The sequence below is a fragment of the Chenopodium album genome, chromosome 2 (genome assembly GCF_948465745.1).
Source record: "Chenopodium album chromosome 2, dcCheAlbu1.1, whole genome shotgun sequence".
NCBI lineage: Eukaryota > Viridiplantae > Streptophyta > Magnoliopsida > Caryophyllales > Amaranthaceae > Chenopodium > Chenopodium album.
The window spans coordinates 6,182,159-6,188,171 of record NC_137835.1 but is presented as its reverse complement, the minus strand read 5'-3'; positions in this window follow the sequence as shown (position 1 = coordinate 6,188,171).

Sequence of the window (6,013 nt, the reverse complement as noted above, 5' to 3'; positions counted from 1 at the left end):
CAAAAACTCTTAAATCTAAATTTCTAAAGTCAAGATCTTCATAAAATTATTAAAAATATCCAATAACTTATATCCGTCTCACCATGAATTCAAACTCAAATATCATTAGGTTGACACTTGACAAAATCGTCAGTGCACTTCTCTAATTTCGTTACAAATTGCAAATATTTTGTTTGCGTGGTGCTTATAGTCCAACCGCACCCAAATAGCGGGTAAACTAAACTAATGATTGTTTTTGACAAAAACAATGAACCAAGTAAAACAATTATAGGGTATTAAATCATGGATTTTGACCTAAATTTACTTATTTACTCCAACCAAGAGACAATTGTTGCTTGCCAATGCAAGTTAACATGCCACAACGTGAATTTTACGAAATTAAATGCCATTTGCCAATTAACATAATCACATCAATTAAATATCAAATCAAATCAAATACACTAATATAAAATTTTAGACGAGGATGTTTGAGGTGTGGCACGCTTAATTAGTCCGAGAGTGTGATTAATGCCAGACGTTAATCAGTTTTAGTTTTTCTTTTTGAGATTTACCCCTAATCCCCTATACTATTGTCGTACACTGATAAAATAATAATTTGAAAACAACTTAATTAATTAGTTGCATGAGGAATTGAATATAATGGTTATCATAGTACTCATCACCATTGTTGCATACTTATATTGCAATAGTTACGTCTTGCATGTTGACACTTGTCTTCTTTCTTTCTTTTTTTTTTTTTTTTTCTTTAACAAATAAAAAGTTGACTTTTGTGAATACTAAATAAATTAGTACACCAACACAATAATGTTGGTGGTTATAGTATAGTGGAACCTTTTCACAAAATCTAAAATAACTTGCAAATTTAACCAAACAAAACTTAAGCTATAAGAATAAAGAGTCTACTTCCTCCATATATACTTTATGCTCGTATATTTGTGTTGGTGAACATTTTTTTAAACATCTTTATATAGTACTCACTTTAATCCTAAACGCACATTTACACTCGTATATATCTCAATTTAATTTATAACTCGCAAAAATTTTAAGATATTGTTAGTTTCAGATAGATGTGGTGTAACTGTATACTCGTAATAGTTAAGACCACATTCAGCCTTGCTTGCCACATCAATTAGCTCGAAGTCAAAGGATAAAAATGCAATATTGCCCTGCTACTTGCTTGTGCACGACTAAATATTTGGAATTGGAAACGTTAAATTTTATGAACAGTTTCTCATCATTTTAATTAATTTTCCAACTTTTGTTATCAATCATAAGCCTAGTATATTTGCCTCAAACCACATCCAAATTGAACTCATTTGAGAAATTTATAATTCCAAAAAAAAATATATAAAATATGAAAGTATAAGAACATTAAGCAGTTTTGAAAGTATAAGAGCATTGAGTAGGGTGAACATCCAAAAATATGCTACATAATTTTTTTTACCCTTTATTTAACTAAAGAAATGATTTTTTAATTTTAATATTTTAGAGTGTTTTTTTTTTTTTTTTATTTTTTTTTTTTCAAACTTTTAAGATTCACTATGTAGCAAAGCACATGGCAACCCATGTCCTTTCTTTGGTAGGGTGGAAAGGACCCGCTTACATGTGACTTAATTCGTCGTTTGATTGTATTTGTATAGCTCCAATCCATCTACATTCTACTATATACGGGTAGTTGGATTTCCTTCATTATTTCTTGTATTCAAGCTAATTAAGATATTGACTATGACCCATTAAATTTTTGATAAAGAGGTCCACCTAATTTTAATTTATGTATTTTTTTCCCCCCTCGATTCACCAATCATAGCAATTGTCCTAGATAGCTTAGCCACAACCATACATGTACTTGTTGAAATCTAACTCATACATCAAATTGGACAATTGGCTTAGAGGTCAAGCATTTAGGCCACCACCATTCATTCCTGATGATGCGCCACCACTCTTAGCAAATATCGTCCTATCATAATATCAGTGTCACTCACACTCACATTTTATGATCATTATTAATTTATATTAGTATATTAGTAGCGGACATATGATGTAGATGAGATTCAATAATAATATGATTTGTGATATATAGGCCAGGACACCTTATAATACAATTTGTAAAATAATAACTACATACATTAGTTGTAAAGATGGGCAATTGGGGATGGCCGAGTTTGATTATGCCTTTTAAAGTTTGAGGATTAATCGGTCAAGCACGACATGAAAATGGCCCAATCCAGCAAGAACCTGTCACATGTATATGCCATGCCCAGCATGACATGATACTGCATGTAGGACAGTATAGGCCATGCATGGACTCTATATATGCATGATTGACACTAGCTCGCTATGATTCTATGACTTTCTCTTGGCCCATTCTAATAAACACAACTCATTTATTTGAACACAAGGCTCGACTATTCCTAAACCTATTCCAAACACTTGATACGTGCTCAATCATAACTAGTTGAGATCCGATCCATAGTAGTATTATGGAGTATGGACCTATTGTATATTGATACATTTCACCTAATTTGAGACATGAATGAAGGTAGCACAATAAATATTACTGCATGCATGTGAAACTATAGAACTATACATTATACACCACTGTTACATTCACGTAGTTTAAATGAAACGTCAGAGATCGAGAAAGGGACAAATGCATGGAGTTGCCGTCATACATATAGTATATAGTTGTAAAGAAAATGATATTTATTTATAAATTTATGTCGGTATTAATAAGTATCATAAAACAAAGGAGTAAGTTTATCAAAGAAAATCCACATGACTTTACACAAAAACAGCCAAAACAGTCCATGTTCATCTTAGTTGTTAGACTTTAAAATCAAAGATTAATATTTTGCTTTTCAAACTACTTGTCCAAATTTTAGTTAACTAATTAGTATTAATTTATTGTACCGTCAATTTGGGAGCATTTTCGCCGACGTTTTTGTTATCTTTGATTTTTCTTTTGGATAGAATGTCCTCCTTATTAGAATTTATGTCTACTAAACGAATGTGAATCCATGATTGATAAATTACTTTTTTTTTTCATTTAATCGAACTTTCATTTACTTTATGTTACTTTTTGCATGATCACATGGGTTAGCAAGTTGCAAATTCAATAATAGTATTGAAATATCAACTTTTTATGTAGTATAATTTTTGTTTATCGGTAATTAAAAATATTAAAGGTTAAAGTTGTACATTGACGAACGTGACTAAAGAAATGTGTCAAAAAATTTGATTTTACCATAGAGAATTTCTCTAAAATTTATAATCAACAAAAAAATTGCTCCAATCCAAAGAACATTTAAAAGTATACTTATGAACACATGTAACAAAAATAATTAGTTACAATTTAAAATTTTTTAAACTCCGTATTGTATTTAGTCTTTACTCTTTAGTCTAAACCTTACGTTATACTACCTCCGTTTTTTTAGTTGACATCTTTCTATTATTACGCTTGCCAACACATGTTTTTAACGTTTAATAGCTCTAATTATCAACATTGTAAAATTATAAAAAGTACTCGATATTAATAAAATATATATTAGAAAGATTCAAACAAGATATCATATGACTATATTTTATCGTATCTATAAGTCACAAAAGCGAGTCAAAGTGTAGTGTGTGAATAGTGTAAAAGTCAAACGGTGTCAACTAAAAAAAACGGAGGTAGTACTTAATACTTGTAATATGTTTGCAGGAGTTGTTCATATAATTAATTCTACAGATAATACGTAGTAGGTTTTTGAAACATTAATTGGGATGGAAGCTGAGGTGGTGTACAAAATTGATACAAGTACTACCTCCGTTACATATTATTTGCAACGATTTGACATAAAGTAGAGGGGGGAAATGTCTAATCGTTGCAAATAATATGTAATGGAGGTAGTATATCAGAAAGTTGATCTTTATTTACAATAGATAGTACGTACTACGTAGTACTTATTTTTATTATATATATGCCGTATCCGGTTACGATGTTGGGTTATCCTGTGTCCATTTGTCCAAGCTTATTGGTAGCAAGCACTAATAATAAAAATGAAGTGTATTATTATGTTAATTTTGATAGCCATGATTATTGGTGCATTGGGGGGGGGGGCAATTTGGGGGTGAAAAAACCACCAAGAAGCAGGAGAAGTTTCTCCCAATTGCTAACATCATGCTCCAACGAGCGCGGGTCACTGATAGTCAATGCCTTAAAGAGGGCGAATTGTGCGATGATGATGAACAATGTTGCTACGGCTTCGAGTGTAATCCTTCTTTTGCAGCCGACTATATATGCGAACCGTGCGGCATAGCTACTGAAGATTGTTATCTTGGCCGTAGCTGTTGCAATGGCTTTCACTGCGTCCGCTTCCATGTCTATTCCCTGGTTGGTACATGCTATAAAGATTGATCGATCTCCGCAATATCATTTGCCCAACCATTCCATCTATCTTTCTATGTAAGGGTATTCTTTATTTCTACCCGATTAAATTAAATTAAATTAAATTAAATGTTACTCCTTAAATTACAAACCTATTTCAATTCTTTTTAATTATTATGTGTGTAATAAGTATTGGAATTAGGCTTCTAATAAAGAGACGGATGGAGTACTCGTAATAAGCATCAACAATGGTTGTACTCTGTACTTACTAAATAAGTCCTTGCTTGTAATTATTAAATACAAGTTACTGGATAAAGTTCGTGCAATGCACGTTTATTTGTATATTTTTGCAACTTATATTGTTTTTGTATGCAGATTTCAAGGGAATTTTCTCCCATTCATTATATATTTAGATAAATTTCCTAATGTCAAAATACTGTATTATATATTTTATTAATTTAAACTTTAAAATCTTATTCGCCGATTTTACTTATGGCATTTGCATTATTTAATTCTAAAAGAAGTTACAAACCTCTTATTTAATTAGAATTAATGCCTATTTATAACAATAACAAATCATAAGATTAAATAAATTCATAATAAAGTTTATTATTAATACGAGAAGTTAATCTTTAAGACAAATAAATGATACCTATTTTTTGTCTATGTGGCGCGACACTTAGAGAAAAACCAGAATATCAAGTGACACTGTCTCGTGACATGACTGTGAGACTGACTTTATATATTAGGGATATGATATGGTATGATCAATAGGACCATATAATCTATATTCAAATTAAACATATTAAGTTAATAAGTTATCTTGTTTAAGAAAGCTTTCTATGTCAAAGATGGAAACTCAATAAATATATGTTTAACACTAAAATGTTATCAAAAATAAAACTACACAAACTTTAAAAAAAATTGGGTGTACAATAATTATTGTACATCCACTATAAAGATAGACTAAATTGATCAAAAGTTACTCCTAAAATAAATAAAAGTTACCCTAATATGCATAAAAGTAATCCAATACAAATAAAAATTATTAGTAAAGAATCACATTTTAAATGACTAAAAATCAATTATTAGTGATTAAATGTAATTAAATTACCATTATAAAACTTTTCTTATTGTCTATTTATATAAAAATTGTATTATGTTAAAAGTTACCCAAAAAAAGGCAAAAAATTACCCTAAAATTAGGTAAAAGTTACCCTTATACTGCTCGATGTACAGTAAAATTAGTGTAAACCGGGTGTATACAAAAGTTTTTGATAAAAAGTGTAAACCGGGTGTATACAAAAGTTTTTGATAAAACTAATACCAAATAAATTTTACATTTATATAAAATAAATCAATATTAGTATAAAATCAAATATATGCATCATACCTTTTTATGTGAAACGACCGAAAGTATCTAATGGAGTTTACTTTTCATTCAATCTAACAAAAGCATGACAAATGACTCAAACTGTATCTCGACCCAGCCCATCTCTCAACCTTCACTAGAACATGGGCTGGCCCTGTTTCATTATGGGCCGGTGCCTATTACTCAAACTGTATCTCGACCCAGCCCACTATACCCAAACAAAGGCTTGTTGACCACCAAAAAAAGTCAATACAGGTGGGGTCAGAGCTGTAAGC